General features: G+C 36.5%; 1 pseudogene across 1 annotated transcript; it reads right to left on the bottom strand.

Moving 5' to 3' along the window:
• Window positions 1–1086: 1086 nt before the first annotated feature.
• Window positions 1087–20093, bottom strand: LOC105421334 (uncharacterized; annotated as a pseudogene). The gene is made up of 10 exons (XR_016049404.1): window positions 20081–20093; window positions 18703–18928; window positions 18465–18599; window positions 18342–18345; window positions 15851–16048; window positions 14196–14381; window positions 13479–13663; window positions 13001–13140; window positions 1622–1716; window positions 1087–1545 (listed from the first exon to the last, which is right to left on the bottom strand). The product of XR_016049404.1 is annotated as an uncharacterized LOC105421334 (transcript).
• Between the last annotated feature and the right edge of the window lie 872 nt (window positions 20094–20965).

The raw sequence follows: 20965 nt of genomic DNA, 5'->3' as shown, positions 1-20965 counted from the left end.
TAAGAATAATAATAATAAAGAATAGGAAGAAAAAAGCCACACTTTACATGTGTAAAAAAAAATCGCATCCCAAGATTGAATAGGAGTTGTTCAACTTTTGGAAGGAAATATTTAGATGTTAAGTTTTTATTCTTTTTTTTGTTTATAAAAAGAAAAATCTGATGGTACTTGGATCTCAAACTTCCAAGAAAATCCTCCCACAGGAACCATGTTGCCCTGAGGAGCTTTTTTATGGTATGCGCCTGCAAGTGCTTGATAAAGAAATTGGTTTGAAAGGGAATGCTCAAGACCACAAACCTGAGAAAATAGGAGAAAACGACTTCCCAGCTGTTCTGCTTTCCCAAGGAAACATTGGAAAGCAATTTGAGCAACAGAAATATCCCTCCAAAAGGATTTTCCCACCAGCAGATTTTGCCCTGGAGCGCAACACCAACTTTTAACCTTTATTTTCTACAAGACCCCTCCTCTTTAACATATTATTATTGGGGTTCTATATTAGAAGACAATTTATCTTTCATAAAAGGAGGTTACTGCTACTACTAGCAATTAAATGTCAAATTGAATTACTAATGATGGTGTCACAAAGTTAAAGATTTTATTTTTATTTGTTTTTTGACCTTCGAGTCAAGTCTGCCTCCCGATTTGAAGTTCGAAGGGAAAGATCGATTGTGACCTCCTATGTTAAACATAACTATCCATTATTATTCCGGTGCAGTTTGTATAAGATGTCAACCTTAAAGATTCAAAGAAAGGGCAATTCTAAACCGTTTTTAGAAGATACAATTTTTGGCGTTGGAAAATCTTAGGAAGTCCGAAAAATTTATTTTCACCTTCACTTATAAAATTTAACTCTAAAAATAGGGTAAATTTAACATATATTTATTACCACTTGAAGATCCTAGAAATGGACAATCCAGATGATGTATTATAAAATAAAACTATTTTTAGTGCTTTAAACTCTCTCTCTTTTTTTCCCTTATATACCCATACATATTGAAATTGCGACAACCAATTGGAAGTTTTCCCAGCATCATAACAACCTCTTTCAATGAATTTTCAAACCATCCCTTGCTTCTACACTGTTGAGACCTTAAATTTTTTCCTTGGAGATAAAAGTTTTGCAAATGCACAATATTAACCCACCCTTCCTACTCAAACCTTCTATCATAATTTCCGTTTAAGCTAGCCATGGAAAGCATAGTGGTAAGGCCTTTTCTGCTTTCAAATTTGTTCAAGAGAACATCTGTACTATGTATCAATTACGCCTCTCTCTCTCTCTCTACCCTCTGTCTCTCTTGTGTGTTCTCAGATGCGCATGCTTTTACTAATAGCTTCAGCTGGTTTACCTTACAATACAAAAGACATGCTCTTTGTTGCAATCACCAAATCACATGGCACATCATAGTTTCTGTAGCTCAAAACTTAGTCCCCTGTGTGTGGGGGATGGCGGCAAAACCAGCCATACAAGTCCAAAGTCCCCTGTGTGTGGGGCCATTTTCTTCCCAGCACAGCACCCATTTTAGCTGGTTTCATTTTTCTCGAGAGCTACAAAAAGAACAAACAACATATAAATATGAGATTTAAGAAAACACGAAATTGGGGCGATTGGAATGAGACTTACTGTTGTAGTTCAAGAGCTTTTCAATGAGGTCGACATGAGTCATCAGCATGCGCCGGCAGCAGTAGCGAACCAGGCCCAGTGCATCAAGAGCATCACTGTGGATCAAAGAACCACCACAACTAAAACATCGTTAAGAATTTCTATTCAGCTAAGCTCCGTGAAAGATTAACTGTCAGAGAACACAAAGAAAAGGTTTCCTGAAAAATATTAAGACCATCGCAATGTAAGTATATGTTCTATCTCAAGAGAACTCCCTAATACATCTTAGATGCGCTGTTACAATATGTTCTATCCAAAGCATCGACTAAAATACCTGATTTCCAACAAATACAACCACAACTCATAATATCTACCCTGGATTACATGCAAGTATGTATCTGTGTGCATGGGTGTGTAAATTATGAATAACAAGGCTTAGCTACATGCTCGCTCAAATATAAGTCACGTGTAGATTCTAGCTTATAGTTGGTCAAGTCAAATGCCAGTGAACTATGGACACACTGGTTCGGTTACAGCAGAAGACAGCTCCAAGATGCCATGGCCATCGTATCTTGAGTAGGGATAAATATCAACAACAGGTTTCAGTTTGAGGATTCCTTTTTCATTTTATTTTTTGAATCTGTTAACTTTGCATTACAGTAAAAGAGGTATTACAGTATACAAAATATGCTGCCCTGGAAGGGCAGAAAATGGCCAGCACCAAGATGGATGGAAAAATGTTATACGGGCAAATTGTACAACAGATTCAAAAAAGTACTTTTGACGTTTAATAGCAAGATTTCATATCATGAATTTGATCAAACATTGAAGATCCAGCAGAAAATTATGGTCAAGTAATGAATTAGGCCCCAACTGGATGCACCAATAAGCCGCCTACATTGTGGGCTTATGGTGCAGCAGCCTATCATGAATGAAGGCAAAATGACTTTTATAAGAATGGCACCATCACTAATACATAGCATTTTGTGCATGAAAATTGGCACACACTGTATCTAATAGCAGCAATAATCTTGGCATCAAACGGTGTGCATGTATAAGCCGGCACTTGTACATGCATCCAGAGTCCAGACAGGGCCTAAGTCACATAATGCCTGCTTTTGATCAATTTCTTTACAATGCACTCTTGAAATAACAATGCGAAACTTAAAAAGTTATTGCATAGCCAATTAGCCTTCATTGACACAAGGAGATCATAAAAGACTTATCCTTCCTCGAAACATGGAACCTCCATTCTAATTATATGAATCTCACCTAGCATATTTTCACTATTCTAGGATAAATATAACATAATATTGTTTTGATAAAGATAACATAATATTAAAATTTAAGGAACATCTCTGAGCTGAACAAAAGCACAATGAAACTATTGAAGGTACCAAATCTGAAGTCCGCAGGTCGATTTTCATTCTGTGTGATAATTTAGCAGGATATCACAAATAGAGTAAACCTGTTTTTTTAGGACAGACACCTAAAATACTTACTTCAGAACTAAATCAGGATTGTGCTAGAGAACCAAAACCTTAGAGCAAAGAGCATGGCAAACAAGAATATGGATGGTGGTGACACAAAGTGTTGATTTTTCTTTCTTATAATCAATAAGTAGCCAAACACCAAGGGGTTGATTTTACTAAGCCAGAAATGATGAGATGGGACTTTATCCCTAAAAGGAGTCTTTCAAGCCAATGTCAGTTGATTCCTAATCCATTGGGAATAATCAGTTATACATTGGGAAAGGCCCAGAACACTTGGTGTTTCCTGGCTAAAAATAAAAAGAGATATACAGGAGCTTTAAAACTTTTAGTTCTTGAAACATACCGCAGACTAAGGAATGACAAGTCAATGGCAGTGCAAGGGAGATCTCATCATACTTGTTGGGATCGGGACTGGCATCAGTAGAACTGGGATAGAGAGCGGGTGATCGTGATAGGCTAGAAGCACCCTATGGCTGGAATTGTTGTCCGTACACCCTGGACTTCAAGGATCTCGAGTTGGGGAGCTTGCGGTAACAGTATCACTTTTCTCTCTGATACATATATAGAACATGATTTTGCAGCATAGCTGCTTTCCTTTCCAATGGATATGCATTTTAGACTTGTTTCCTTATAAAAGATCAATCTAACATGCATGTGATTTACATCAAATATCAATAGATCCCCGAGTTACTCGAATCGTGTTCCCCCCAGATAGAAGCAGGATCCCCCCAAGATTTAACTCCACGAGTGTGGGACCACCGGGATGGCCACCTAGTTGGGAGATCCCAGTAGCTATGGATTTCATTCCTAAAATAAGCCTTTCACACCAATGTCGGTTGATTCAAATGTTTTACTTGTCTCATATAATCTTTATGCGACCCAGCAATCAACAGGGAATAACAACATTACATACTAATATTCATGAAGCAGCGAGCAGACTAATTTTGTGTTTCTATCTAAAATTATGAAGAGATAACATAATCCTGAAGTAGTGAGCAGACTAATTTCATGTTTCAATTCTAAGCATGAAGGAAGCGAAGCAGCTTTAAGACCCCTCACAGAAAGGAAGTAATAAACAAGGGAACTCAGCGCAATGCTCAGACTTCCCAGTGGGTCATGAATGATGCCAGGGAAATAAATGGCACCTTCATGCTACTGATACCCAAGTCTCAAACGATGTCAGGAATCAGAAATTCAGGGCCGATAGCTTCACAATTGGTTTTTATCATTGCCACCAGGGTATTAGCATTAAATAAAGGAAACAATTTGTGTTTCAACCCAAGCGAACCATATTCAGAGATTTTTTTCTATCAGTAAGATGTAGAAAGCATCAAATCTTGAAGGAGCAATCACCTCGTGAATCTGTGGAACATGACCGAAGGGACTAGCAAGTCAGATAAAAGGATTGTTCTTAATCTAGAGGAAGCACTATAATAGTCTCTTAATCCTGGAACGCGGATTGGTTCGTGATTCAGGTGTATTAAAACAACCAGAACATATGTAACACAAAGACAACGATTACACAAATCCTATGCCCCCACTCCAAGTATATAATTAATTCCACGCTTCTATGTCATCTTCTCTAACCCCCAATGTGTTGAAGCCACAAACCATCTGGCTACACCACTTGCATACCTAGTTATATGATGAACTCCCTGCTAATTATAGCATTACTAACTTCAAAGACAACGGTTACACAAATCTATGCCCCCACTCCAAGGATAGGATTAGTTCCACACTTCCATGTCTTCTTCTCTAACCCCCAATGTGTTGAAGCCACAAACCATCTGCTACACCACTTGTATATCTGGTTATATGAACTACCTGCGAATTATAGCATTACTAACTTCCAAATATCCCCAAAATGTTTCATAACAGTGAAGGGCATCAAACTCACCCCACGACCATCCCGAGCCGGGATCTCGCTCAGAACCCGTTTCAATTTTTTTTTGGATCTCGCTCCAATGTTTAGGATTCTTGATCCTATTAACAACGGAGCTCGCTCCCTCTACTTCAGGGATCTCGCTCCCCCTACTTCAGGGATCTCGCTCCCCCTACTTCAGGGATCTCGCTCCCATTCACAACAGATCTCGCTCCCGCTATATCACGGATCTCGATCCCATACACAACGGATTTTGCTCCCTTTACTTTACGGATCTCGCTCGCATTGTCTCACGGAACGCGTTCCTTTACGGATCTCGCTCGCATTGTCTCACGGAACGCGTTCCGCATCATTATAGATGTGGTTCCTGAACAAATTAGCTCCCTGCTCTCAGAATTTTAAGATCGCGATCCCGACGCTCTCAGAACTAGAGCCTAACCTAACAAGGTTGTGACCCCGATCCTATAATCTATGGAGCTCACTCACGAGGAAAGTGGATCCCGATCCCGAAAGTATAAGGTTCTCGATTTATGAAATCCCGGATTGCGATCCCTTAGAACTCGGGCATTAACTCCATGTTTATTTATTTGTTCAATGTAGTCAGTGATTCATACCTGCAATGGGCATTTAATTCTGCCTATAGTAATTCCCAAAAAAAAAGGCTTAATTTTGTATAGGGTGTGGTTTCTAAAAGATTACAAATTACAACCTTAAACAATCCAATTAATGTGCACCTCTAATTTTTATCATAATATGGAATTTGGGTGTAATTTTTTTTTAAGATTATCTACAATCTATTTTCATTTTCAATTATAAAATTTTAAACTCCAAAAATGGTCAAAATCAAGTAGATCCCTAAGCCTATGTAAATCTTGAACATGGACGGTCTAGATAATGTGTTGCAAGATTCAAATTTTTTCGTACAATGGAGGGTGCTACTTCTATTTATATGTTCATTATAGTCGGTGATTCATACCTGCAATGGGCATTTAATTGTGCCTATAATAATTCCAAAACAAAAAAGGCTGATTTTGTTTAGGGTGTGGTTTCTATAAGGTTACAAATTGCAACCTTAAACAATCCAATTAAGGTGCACCTCTAAATTTTATCATAATATGGAATTTTGGTGTAATTTTTTTTCAAGATTATCTAAAATCTATTTTCATTTTCATTTATAAAATTTTGAACTCCAAAAATGGTTAAAATCAACTAGACCCCTAAGCCTATGTAAATCTTGAAAATGGACGGTCTAGATAATGTGTAGCAAGATTCAAAATTTTTCATACAATTGAGGGTGTTACTAGATTCATCAAATACTTCCCTAAAGATTAATAGTCTAGCAATAGACTTTTCTATCAAAGAAATTTGTGATACATAAGCTAGTGCACTGCACAAACAAAAATTAGAGGTTTTCATTGGAGATAGAAAGTCTCAAATATAGAGTGAAAAAGACAACGCCCAGACTCAGTCTTTCTAAGTCTTGTCTTCTTCACTCTCCATATCTAGGTACAAGTTTGGATGTACCCAAAATTGCAATATTCTCGGATGCCAAGATAAAAAGATAGAAGGTAAGAACCGTTTGGAAGGATAACCTTGTAAAGTTTTCTAGTTCATTAAAAAAGGGGCGAGGTTTGCATAAGGTGTCAACCTTATACTATTGATGTAAGGTGTGCTTCGAAAGAGAAAGCTTCTCTCTATGGGTTAACCGGGACATAACTGCCAACCCATTTTCTCGATATGTGGATGTGGATACTATGGCCATGAGGTGGGATCGCATACACTTGGGTAGGAGAGGGTCTCATAGGATCATTACTCGGTCAAAATAGTTTGCAAAAAAAAAAAGAAAACAAACAAAAAAGCACAAGCAACTCACTGTGTCAACAAAATGAATTAGAATCAATCAATAGATCACCTCAACAAATATAATTTTGAAGGCATAAAGTGAGAGAGAGAGAGAGAGAGAGAGAGAGAGATTGAACCCAGTAATCAACATTGAGAAGAATTGAAAAGGTGAAAAACCTCATAAGACCATTTCTTTTTTATACAAGGTGATCACATTCACTATCGGCCACTAGATCTCAAATCATGTAGTTTCAAGTATGCATGACTTGCTTCAAAATCCAATAGAATTGAATGGTATATAAATATCTTTTTATATAAAAGTGGTCTATAACATAATATTATATTTCGTTAGAGGTAATCTTACCCAACAGTCGCTACCCACGCTTTGAGTGGAGTGAACTCATCAAACTAAATGAATTGGGAGGCTATAAAATTGGGCAATAGTTAATCATCTACCGTTTGTGATAAACATTCATAGTGGATGTTAGGTACTAATTATAATATAGGATAAAAGTTTTCGTGGTCTATCAAGAAGTAGGTACTATTCATTATAATATATAGTATAGTACATTTTCCCTCATGTGCTTTTCAATAAGTTTACGTGGTCTATCAAGAAGTGGAAAAAGTGTATTTGAAATGCCAACACATGTTCTATTGGAAAAAGTGTCTTTGAAGGTAGGCTCAAAACAAACCGCACCCTTGTGTATTTAATACAAAAGTTTTCAACTAGAACAACTTAGTAGCACCAGCACCAAATGAACATGGGTGCTCACATTTCTTTCAACTCCCCTCTAGTAAGTTTATCAAAAACATAGCACAACAAACCCCAAAAACTCACAAAAAAATGCATCACCATAAAAACCCAAAGATCAATAAAAAGGCACGGAGACATCTGAAAACTTGGTTTCATGGCCATGTCTCACCAAGAGAATGATCCATCAACTCTACGGTTCTCCCATCAGACAACAATTACCTCCATAAAGAATATCTTTCAAAACACCTAAATTTTCTATGTTCAGATTATGGAAATCAAATAAGCAAGGACACTACAGATAATTGATCGACCTAAGCAGCCCCAACAAAATGAAGGGAGTACCCTACTTGTTTGAGGTGGATAAAGTTACTGATAATTTCCAATAGCAAAACACCAAAACTATAGATATCTGAGTTCAATGAGATACGCATGTTCAAAACCTACTCAGGAGACATGTAACCACCGCATATGGATACATGTAACCACTGCACATGTTGAACAAGAGCTAAACAATAAAAGAAGAAATGAAGAATATGCATAATCAAGGGTGTATATATATATATGCATTTTATTCATTTCTTCTTTATCTCTATTAAAAATATATGTATCAAAATGTTCAGTGGATAATGCTTGATTTAAACATATTATAAAAAGGGTTCCATACTAATCAACGAAATTAAATATATAAGTACATGAAGCTGAATTTAGAATTCTTGGACCAATATAAACTGATCCATAATGAAGTTCATGAAGGGGCGGATTTCACAGTATGAAATAAACAACACAAGGAATGAAAAGCCGCTGCAAGCACCAGGCAACAAAAGAAGGAAGCAAGAACAAGAACTCCACATATCCGTCACATCAGTGAATGTGGAATTCTTTCCCACCCCTGGTTAGTCTCTGGACCTCTCTCCTTCGAGGCCGCCTCCTTTTGGGAGCCCTGTTCCAGATCAAGTCTGAAACTGGAACAACTTCCTCAACTACAACAATCTCCCCTGTGAAATCCACTTTTGTGGATTTCAACATTTTCTCCTTCTTTTCATTTACCTCCAACTTCTTATAAGGCTTTCGTGACCAATTGCGCGATCGAGGAATAGGTCTTCTTCAGAAGAAAAAGATTCAGTAATCAATACAGGAGGGAAGGCACTAGAGGAGGCCAGCAGGAGTCCTCGGGGATGATGTTGTTGTGGGGAAGAAGCTTGGGAGGGGGTCCTCAAAGATAGATGACCCCAACTAAGCTATGTTTCCCATTGAGAGAGGGGAGAGACTAAGGAGAGAGAGCAAGAGATGCACAGAAATGCCAGGCATATGGTCAGAGGATGTACGGATGAGGGGACAGAGGAAGAGGGAGAGAGTTAATAAAATAAAAAAATTAAAATAAAGAAGGAGAGGGATCCAAATCTCACCTTGGGATTTGGATTGAAATCTAAGGACGATGCGAGAGGATATAGGACACATCATTACTCTTTTAATTTTTGTGTACGATTAAGACCAAATAGACTTTGAGATCATAAGTATTTAATGTATATTAATGCACCCCTATTATTAAAATATTATATTCCACAAATAATTTTGTGATCCCCGAAGGAGTACAATGCCCTTTAGCATGTACACGAGAAAACCTATATATCTTCTTTTTGTTGGTAAAATATAAGAATGCATTTTTCTTTAACTAATATGAAGTGCAAAAGAAATTAATAATAAGTGTTAGTTTAAAGAAATTGTTATATAATTTAGTCGTGCAGTTCCACGCTTTTCCTAGTCCTTCCTTATGAGCATTTAAAGTTAAAGTTGACGTGTACTGTGGGAAAAATGACATATCATCATTTCTCTTTTGGAAAATATGAACTTGACGTGTACGTACTTTGGGAGATTGCACTCATCATCATTTCTCTTTTGGGAAATATGAACTGGATTATCCAACCGTTTTTTGGAGAAAGATAGATATTTGAAAGGAAAAAAATGTGGTATGCCAAGGGCCTGGATTATCCATGTGCTTTTTAACGGCAGGATGGACAGCCGCTTGGGTTAGCATAAAAGTACCAAACCCCATAATCATCTTCTTGTCGTACTCTTTCGTCTCCCATATCTCTCCCCATCTCTCTCTCTCCTTCCTGTTTCAAAGTTCGAACTCAAAGATCTTTAGTCTCCAACCTCCATTAATCTCATTCTCTCTCTTTGTAGCCATTACTGTATCTCTCCCCTTCTCTCGCCTCCACCACGCACTCTCTCCCCTTCTCTGGCCTCCACTACGCACTCTCTCTTTATGTTAACGCAAGCGACTGTCCATCCTACCGTTAAAAAGATGCCTGGATAATCCAGGCCATTGGCATACCAAATCTTTTTCCTTTCAAATATTTATCTTTCCCCAAAAACGACTGGATAATCCAATCTATATTTCCCAAAAGATAAATGATGATGAGTGCAATCTCCTATAGTAAGTACACGTCAAGTCCATATTTCCCAAAAGAGAAATGATGATGTGTCATTTTTCCCACAGTACACGTCAACTTTAACTTTAAATGCTCATAAGGAAGGACAAGGAAAAGAGTAGAACCGCATGACTAAATTATATAACAATTTCTTCAAACTAACACTTATTATTAATTTCTTTTTTACTTCATATTAGTTTAAGAAAAATGCATTCTTATATTTTACCAACAAAAAGAAGATATATAGGTTTTCTCGTGTACATGCTAAAGGGCATTGTACTCCTTCGGGGATCACAAAATTATTTGTGGAATATAATATTTTAATAATAGGTGTGCATTAATATACATTAAATACTTATGATCTCAAAATCTATTTGGTCTTAATCGTACACAAAAAATTAAAAGAGTAATGTTTTTTCCTATACCCTCCCGCATCATCCTTAGATTTCAATCCAAATCCCAAGGTGAGATTTGGATCCCTCTCCTTTATTTTAAATTTTTTTTTTTTAATTAACTCTCTCTCTCTCTCTCCCTCTTCCCCTGTCCACTCATTCGTACATCCCCTGACCATATGCCTGGCAACTAAGCTGCGTTTCCCATTGAAGATGGCCTTGATGAGCTTCGCTCCTCGGTTCTCAAGTACTAGTTGGGTCTTTGGTCATTGGTCATAGGCCTGCACTACTTGTTGAATTTTATCGTTTTATTTTATCTTTTATGATGAGCTCCTCCATTTACAAACATGTAATTGTCCACCCAGAATTACGTGAGACAATAAACGGGCACTCTGATACTCACCACCCTCTCATACTATCTACAATTTAAGTCTTGTACCATATATCATCCTCTCATGTTATCCTCTCTTAAGCTCTTTGCTACCTTTGGTGATAAGATTTACTAATGTTATTCTTACTATCCTTTCCTTATATGTACGATAGTTTTGCGTAAATTCATCATTTTTCCTTAGAAATGTGGTATATTGAATTGTGTGGTATAATGGATTGCAAATGTGGAATGTTTCATTACATTTTTAAAACTTTGTTTGTCAGTTATGTCTTGTATCTTGGTATCTTGAAAATGGGACATTTGAATTATGGTGCTTCTTTTCTATTTTTTTTCTATATACTAGAAGCTCCATGATGCTATAATTGCAAGTGTAATTTGTATGTAACAATGAGGTATGATAAGCGGTATATTAGAAGGGATTCTAGGGTTTTCTATATTTTTTATTTTTTATTTATTATGCACTAGTATTGTTCCTGGTACTGCTCATGTGTTATTTGTTTTTGATAATGTTAACATTGTATTGCTGTATGAAGAATATTGTTCATGTGTTATTGTTCACATGTTACTGTTCACACAGGTATTTATGGAATTTTTGTCGGGGTATTTTAGATTCTTAAGCGTTCACTTGGGTCCAAGTTAATTTTAAGATTTTATAGGCTTATAAAAGAGTGGACGTCAAATTTTGGGAGGCTTATATTACTTGGAATGAAATTTATTTTATGAAAGAAGCTTCTCTTGGCTTGATATGCAGCCATGTTTTTCCTCCATTATTGCTTAGCCATGTTTTTCCTCCATTATTGCTTGGTTGAGATTCAAGAGAAAGGTGGATTTAGCCTCTCATCTATCCTTTTCGCATAATGCAAGTACATCTACTGTTTGTTCCCACTAGCAGATAGTTATGGACTAAAGGTATATGGTACTCCAAACACATCTACTGTTTGTTCCCACTAGCAGATAATTGCAGATTAACTGCCCATGGGTAGGTCCCACTCGTCCATCAGTATGAATGGATGGCAGGTGTAAGCTTGATATAATGCAAATCAGAGCCCATCAGACTACAGTATGCTTTCCTCATTTCCCATTCTTTTTAGGTAAGGAGAATGAATAATGCAATATCATAGCCAGTAGTGAATATGCATATAGTAGTGACCACTAGAAGGCCTTACTCCCAAAAGTTAAACCCTCAAAAATCCAAAGAAAGAATCCATTATCATTATGATTGTTTTCTTGGCAATTTAAATGACTGATTAACAGTAAGCGCTTACTCATGATCAGATCAAAATTAAAGCACTTGTTAATGGAAACCAGACAAGTGGGTGGCAATAAATAGCAATCTTTGAATATGAATAGGCTGGGTATAGCCATGTTCTAAAACGGGGGGACAGCCGAAAAGAAGAATCTAGCTTTTAAGCCCAATATTTTTATTTAATTATATTATATTTCTAGAGGAATAATTGCTCATCTCTCTAGATATATTCCTGAAAGTTCTTAGAAGCTTAAAATTTACCATCAAGATTGCCACACAGCCACAGAAATCAAGAGGTCATCCTATTGTGATGCTCCCCGCTTTTTTAGATCATGCCATTTCAGCCCAATTTCCCACAAGAGAGTAAGGATGAGAAACTCATTTTGCAGCCCCTATGGAAGAAACGTGAGCGAGCCAAAGTTGGACTCACTCAAGTTACACAAGCTTGTTTAAAAACTAGCAATGGCCATCTCAGGCAAGTTTTTTTTCTTTATTCAGGGGAGCCTAAAAGTCAAGGTATCCCTAAAAAAGCATCTTATGCATACTGTGGGAAGCTTGAAATTAATATGTTTAAGAGTTCCAACTCTAAAAATCCATTTGGGTAGGCGGGTGTGTTCATTCTAACCCTCTTTTACATCCCCCTTGGAGGAAGACTGTAACCATTTACAGCCACCAAAATACATTGCTTCCCTGAATCTTAAATCCAAGCTTTTGATTTTTCAAAATTCGAATCGTGTATTTTTTATTAAAAGATACTCCCATGAACGCTATTGTAATTATTAAAGTTCCTTTTACACACAGCGCACCCATACACAAACAAAATCATTCTTAGCAATCATCAAATCCATTAGCTGCCTACAAGCCAGCATATAATCTTTAACAAAAACTGAATCATAAGTATGAAAAATTAAGAAATGGATATTCTCATATAAATAAAATAGAGCAATTCATCCGGCTAGTTTTTATACTTTCCTGAAGACTGCGTAGGAAAGTTCCACTCTGTCATAGCTCCTGAACAAGAACATGTCATAAGAAGACCACCTCTCTTTGTTATTCGCAATGCCAATGAATTCAAATTCCGGTACATGCCAGTAGCACGTTGGAGAACCTGAAATTTGCATTTTTTCCTTTCAGTATTTTTCTAATAAAGGACTATCAACTGGATGAGAAAAGAAAGAGAAGTAATTTATGCTTCATGAACAGATCAAAATAACACTTAAAAGTATTTACCATTGTACTTCGATCCACAATATTTCACAACATTTACAAAAGTTAAAACACTTCTATTCATTCTTTCTTAAAAATCCTCATCAATATAAGCCCTGGTTGCAAATGAGTTTTTTGGATTGGTAACACTAACACTAGTTGGAGTGGAGTGTATGCAACATCAATAAAAATAGAAGAGCATCGGTGTATTCATAACAATATATTAGTATACCACTATACCTTATGACAGGGTGCCAGCTTTGGCGGATCCAATATAACGTGATCCCAAGCTTCCCCTCTAGAAGCAGCATTTTTCATGAACTCAGATACATCTTCCTTTAAAAATGAAATTCTGTTCGGATCCATATTATTTAGAAGGACATTTTCTTTGGCAGTCTCCAAGGCAGAGGATGAAGAATCAATGCCTGACAAAGTAAAGTCCATCAGTACAAGTCATCTATGATACTTCCACTCTAGCCCAACTAAGATATCCATGTCAAATTTGAACATTCAATGCAATAGAAATCAATCCCTAAGTGTACTCTGAGAGGAAGAAGTTAAAAGGCACTAATATCATTCAATGCATCAGCATGATATCCAACGAACCATTCTCCAATTAAACATGAATGGTATATGGTACACAGCCAAGTCCTCCACCCTTCATTTCCAATGATAGACATTAGAGATTAACTGTGTCCAATGTCATTAGAAAATATGATGATCAGAAGAAAAGAACCATTGTCATCAGAAATATGATGATCAGTATTATTGTCATCAGAAAAATGATGAATGGAAGGTTTGCACTGGCTGTGCACTACAACACCATATATATGCACTACATGGTACACTTTCTCAATGCGAATATGACCATTCTTCCAAAAAAATACTAGAAGATGAAAACTCAATGAAAGTGATTTATTAGGTGAGATATAGCAAGAAATGTTTAAAAAAACATACCAGTAACCTCAATAGCACCTCCATGTGCTGCATATAAACTAATCCACCAGTGTAACAGCAAACATCTAATACTTTACTACCCTTGGAAATCGAAGATATGAAGAGACGACTTTCTCGCTGATCTGCATAAAACCCTGTTTTTTGTCCATCAAGTAAGACCTGATAATGAATCCCATTCTCCAGAACCTCGCAAAATTGCCGAAAGTAAGTTGATAAGCATTATCCAAACCAAGTACTCAATAGTATTTTCTATAATTAAAACAAATAATCAATAATGTAGACAAAATGGTATAATGGAAACCATATAAAGGCTGCAACACCAGCCATCAGTAGCTAGCAATATCATTTTCATTACATTAGGAAGTTGTGAATGAACTCAGACATTGAAAGGGCGTATATCCTCCAGCAATAGTGCTCAATTTATTCAGCTGGCTGGACTACACTTCAAAGCTTATGCAATTATTTTTTTTTTTTTTTTTTTTTGGGTAATTCAGTGGGGATAATGAGCCCCTACCCGATTTTTGAAATCGTTAATGGTTTTTGAATGCGTTAGGTGAGAATGGAAGCCTAGACCTTAGCTGGGGCACAAGCCTGGTCCTTAGCTTATGCAATGATTGCAATGCATATAAGACATGAAAAAAACAAAGTAGTTCGAAGTAGAGAATGCCAGATTATTCACTTATAAGACCAAAAGATTATTTAATATTCAGAGTACCAACAAAATTACATTTCTACCGCACCCTTCTGGAAATCTACAAGTCTCTCAAAAAGGTATGTCCAAGCCAATCAATTCAGACACGTGGGGAAGGAATCATATTTAATAAGGATTTCACCTGAAGCCCAGCTACGGGATGTTTGACCCACTACAATCTCCTCAGGGCTGATCAATAATCTACACAAGCCTCAATAATCAAAAATATCCCAAACGCATAGCTGGGTTTCTTTCTCTTGAGGGCATTTGACCACTCATGATCTGGTTTTCTCTAAGGGCTTTCTGTATTAGTTTGTTAACTATAAAGTGCAACGTATTTGGCAGCCAGACCAGCTTTTCATGCTAATACCAAGAATGATGAAATTGAATGTTATTTCATACATGAATGGTGTTGGCTAATGAGGTCATGACGTATTCTGCCATTTTTCGCTTCATAAATGATTGATATCTTGGGGAAGTCCTTCTCAACGAATAGGCACTCCAATCTCTCGATGCGCAAACCTACACCTTGCTTAAGAGGAAATTTTACACATAAGTTTGTAGTAATATGCTTACTAGGAAGTGTATTGACATGGTGATTGTTTCTATAAATGTCTGGGATAAGTTCAGCATTGATCATATACCGTGAAGCTTTATAACTCAGTACTATTAAAAGGAAAACACTTTGTCCTCCAAATTTTCAAGCACAATATTGTTGACTCAAAGGAATAATGCAACAGATCATCTTAAAGTACCAAATATCAGGCCCACAGAGAAAGGGCTAGGGCAAGAAAACTAATATACTCCTTTATGCAATTCCCCACGGGGTCACCAAACAAACTCAAAGTCAAACAGAATCTTAAAGCCTTTTCTCCAAAGTAATAAGCAAAAACTAATACAGAGTGTAATCAATCATATTGAAAATAAAACATAAGAATGCATATAGAGTGAAAAGGAATGCTACCTTCACTCTTTCATCAATATTTGATAGATCAGATGCATTTGGTTCATCTAAATGCACTCCTTCTTCTTTTAAGATTTCAGCATATGGCCTCCATTTCAAATGATTTATCTCACTGATTCTCCGAACAAGTATTTCTATCTCTGATCTATATTTCTCAACCCAAGCAGCTGGTGAAGCAATAACAGCAAAGTCTCCAAAACATCAATTATGAGACCAGACAACCTGCAAGGACTGTAAACCCGTATATGTAGAAGTTACATACTAACTACTTCCAGGAGAAACCAAGAAAGAGATTGAAAACAGCAAGAATATCAACAGATCAGATCTGCGAAAATGGGAAATAAACATTTGCTCATAATTTTTTTCTGAAGGTTCTAATGATACAGAGACAAATAGTGATATCATCAAATTTTAGACAATTTGGTTGACCATATATATTACATTTTAACTATTTTAGTATTTTTAATCAGTGATCAAAGACTAGCCTGAGTCATCTCGCACTTGGAGAGTCACTCGGCCTTGGCCCAAGTTTGTAGCACACAGGCAAGTTGGTAGAGTACTCTACACTGTTTAAGTATAAAATGGAGGGGTAGAAATTCGCCTCCCATTTTCATTTTTTCTTTGATTTTGGGCCCTAGAGTGTCCTCCCCAAAAAAAAAAAAAAAAGCCAATTTTTGCCCTCTTTAAAGCCTAGATTATTGCTTGGTCCACACATTAAAAGCATTGGATTCAAGAGAAGAAATCAGATTTCACAGCTTTTGAGATCGAAAGTTTCAGGCTAGGGTTTGCCCGAATTCAAGAAACTTACAATTTCTTTGCATATTTGGGTGGAATCTTGAAGAGCTTTGGATTGCAAGCTTATTTCTAGGCTTTTGATTCAACACCAGTTTTTTTTTTACTCAAGAAAAAAAAAACTCCTACATTTTCCTCAATTTAAAATCTATTCATCCAAACTTTTAAGAGCTCGGTTTGCCTGCATTGAACACGAAATCCAGAATTGGTTTGTGGGTTTTGATTTGAGCAGTATAAGGAAGATTTCATGAGGTATCCCAATACAAAGATTAGGATATCAGCCTTATAAATAGTTTGTAAATAACTATACAATCATATTTTCAATTTTTCATGTTTTTTCCGTTTTTTCTTATTTTTCCAATATTTTAGGATTTTTTCGATTGTTTTTCAATTTTCTCATATTTCATGGTTTATATATGTTAAATTTGGTTGTTTTTTTTTTTAGGTTTTTACTATTTTAGGGGTTTTTGGCATTTTTTCGTATTTTTTGGGGGCCTTTTTTAGCCCTCGCATTGGCTCAGACTAGTCACCCAAGTAACTCAACTCAGCAGGGCCGAATACCTTGTTTGAGCCGTGGTTTTGAACATTGTTTTCAATTCATGGATTTTAACTATGACTGTTCTACCTTCAGCGCATGGTGGAGAATCAACCGAGGAGATATTTCTGTCTCAAATAAGCTCTCTACTAAGAAAAAGCCTATTGAAAACATGCCCATTAAATACTTGTCCCAAAAAGTAAACTCAATCCCTGATAACAGATAATTGACTTAGTTTTACTTCCCCAAGCACAAAGTTTCTATATTTCATTCCTGACCGTAAAGCCATCCGCAAAAGACTGACATACCAGCTGTGTTTCGTATTTTCCCAGATATTACCTAAACAGAATCAGTGAAATGTCCCACTGTCACCATGTAGAGTATTAAAGCGGATTGGTTCTTCAAGTCTTTCATGGAGAGGTAGGCCAATTAGGTGGCACATATGCATGTCCAATGGGATTGTCAAGAGACGGTGAACTTGCGGTACAAAATTTTTTTCTTATTCCATTATCAATAAAAAAGGGGTAAAGCAGTTACAATTTTGGGAAGTAGACTAAAATCTAATGGGATATGAAGAAATCAGTCTATTGGGTTATACACTGTCCACTTAAACCATGTATTATAATGGAGAGTAAATGGGACCAACCATTGGGGTCATGCCCAGTTTCATAAGCCCCACTCTCACTCCATCACCATCCATTCTTCTAGAGGACGTGGATGAACATAGACTATGGTTTTTCCATAGTCCTTTCAATTATGACATTCTTCGCCAGCAATCATTTGATCTAGTAGTGGGACTCCCATTTTCTATGAGGGAGGTATAGGTTTTGAAGCTTGTCCCAGATATTAGCCACATTTACCGACTCAAAAAACAAAAAGAGAAAAAGGTCTACTACAACATGGTAGTAAATGCAGGTAATGGGTGGTACATCCCTATCCCACTTTCCGCTATGTACAAAACCTTTGATATATGATTAAACCAAGATCCCTAAGTGCATAATGCAAATGCTCTTGCAAGCCTTACAGATACAAAAGATATCAATGTAACACACTTCATTGGAATTTGGAAAAAGCACAGTAGGAAAATGGTTTTGCCACACTTTGCAATTTTACTTTCCCCAGGCATCATTCAAGTATTTCACTATAAGACTCATGATTTCGTACCTCACTGTAATCACAAAAAAAACTATAGAGCTATTTATCAAGATAAATAAATAATAAATGAAATTGATAGAATTATCTCATTCAAAAGAAATTAATAGAATTTTTGGCAGAGAAGATGCATGCCTGTCCCCTTCGCTATTCACGAGACGATATGCATTAGTAACTCCAGAAGGAAGCCCTATTCGCCTACGTAAATCTATAGCATCATCGATCCTTGTCTCTAGCAACTTCTCCATATTCAAAATAGAAGATGAATCTCTGCAATCCAAAAACAAGGACTTCATTCTGCTGCCTAGTAGCTTGATCGCCATTACATGAAATAGTACAAAAAGAATAAATTATAGCCACATGAAACTTGTACCTTCTTGCGTCTTCTTCTAATTGCATGAGACGTACACAAAACATAAAGACTGAATTATACAAACCCCATCCAATTGGCTTTTGGGTTCCATCAGTAACAAAAACAACATCTCCTGTTGTAGGTGGAGGTCTGCCAATTATTCTATCAACTGCACCGCTATAGACCATCGGGCTTCCATCCCGAAATAACTGGGTTTTCCCTTTCTTTAAAACAACCTTAGCTTTACCTGTTATAATAATTCAGTTACAAAACCTTCATCAAATGTATCGAACAGAATATCGAATTTAGCAAAGCCTACGTGATGTTGGGAGAGGGTTCACGATATGTTTTTCAATAGAAAGTACTAACTCAATGGGTGGCAATGCATGTCATTTCTCTTTTCATTTAAAAAAAAAAAAAACTGCAACAAGTCTATTAGATGGAATGATCATAATCACTCATGACCTCTTCAAAAAAGTACGAACATCAAGTGTACTATTGGTGCAAGATTACTATTTAAAAGGGATAAACTACGAGAAACATTATTTGGACAACTTCTATACAAGTTGAACTGATATATTACTTAGGCTCCTAGAATGACTATGTGCAATTAGTAATGAATGGAAACCATATGTGCAATGAAAGTAATAAACCAAAAATTTATATGGTCATAAAGAGTTTCAGGACATTTGTATCCTTATATGATCATATTTCAGAAGAAAAACTTAGATTCTAATATACCAGAAGAATTTAATAGGTTATAGAAAGCATGTCGTGGTTAAGGCATTCTGGCGTATGTGTTCCAAAGTCATTTTCCCACAGTTGTGCATCCTGGAATCAAACAAGCAGCACTCTATTCCATGCTTTGGTAGTAAAAGATGTTGAAAGCAAGAACCAATTGGTTCTTGTATTTCTTCCAAAAAATAAATAAAATAAATAAAAATAAAAAAATTGCAATAACCAATTAAAAAGTTCTGAGAGAGGATTAAATAAAAAGCCAAACCTCTGTGGTGACCCTTATATTAGCCAATCATCCATAACAGTATTAGACCCCTTTGGAACATGGTTTACATGGGCTACATGGATAGTTACATGGGGTTTAGACCAATCACATAGGGGAAGGGTCCTGTAATCTATTACCTAATGTAATTGTGATGAGCATAAAGAGATAACTCTGGCAATGATATCAGTAAGCCAAGGGAGATTCATTAGGGTAAAACAAACAGTAGACAGGGCACAAGTTCAACACAATCTCCTGAAGTCCACATACTAGAAATGTAAAGCAAATCCCCAGTAAAATGGTCAACCAATGATACCCCCATATCAACTCACAAAAGTACCTCACAAGTTCATTTAAAGCTTCTTCAAAAAGAAAATCTATTACATTTGAAGTAATCACCTGGAGGAGCCATAATGAAGGCAAAAATATAAAATACAGAAGTTGTTGTTGACAAACATACTTAAGTCTTATTACTACAACCATTTAAGAACTATGAAAGACATGTAGTGCTCCAAGTGGTTATGGGAGCAAACTGATAGTCTCTTATACCGATTGACAGAACTGCCTGATCCGAAGAATCAATTAGGTTGACTTTTATCACAAACTTGGTAGTCGAAACTCCAAACTCACCACTTTGTTCCCTCACATTGATGAATAGATTATGTTCCTCGCATGCATTCTTACTTTGAAACCTAAAGGACTGGGAATTTTACAACACTAGATTCATTCTACTCAGATCCCCTTCATTCCAATGATAATTCAATTGAAGAAAGAAATGGAATAAAAGGGCCCGTCAAAATGTAAACCGAAGCATAGGTTCATTTTGCTTTCTTTTTTAACATATACTTTATAAATGCACTGGTGCAACTTGGCGCACACATTAATGCAAGTCAGTTATTAAAGGAACAATAAAAAAGAGAATCACAAAAGCTAGCTTAAGTTCATCACCTTTTGCTTCCTCTCACGAGACCTAGAAGACTGCGAATGCACAAATGGGGTTATAAGAAATCCCCCAAACCTAGAGTCTTAAAGACCAACTGCTTAAGTGTCCCAAAAGGATTCTTCAGCCTGTAGCATCATCCATTAAGAACTTCCTCTTAATCACCAGGCTTCAGTTTCAAGACCAGACACACTTCTTATAGAAACAGTTCAATATAACACACATAAACATCAAATCTCTTCATTTACTGGGAGAACATAGTCAAGGCTTTTAACAATAGCTTCCATGAGGGAACCCCACACAGCTTTCTCAAGATTTTCTTCAATCTTCCTGGCATTAATGAT

Source organism: Amborella trichopoda, chromosome 2 (genome assembly GCF_054954075.1).
Source record: "Amborella trichopoda isolate Santa Cruz 75 chromosome 2, AtrichopodaSantaCruz75HAP2 v2.0, whole genome shotgun sequence".
Taxonomy (NCBI): Eukaryota; Viridiplantae; Streptophyta; class Magnoliopsida; order Amborellales; family Amborellaceae; genus Amborella; species Amborella trichopoda.
Note: the sequence above shows the minus strand (reverse complement) of the source record. Positions and strands in the feature narration are given on the sequence as shown.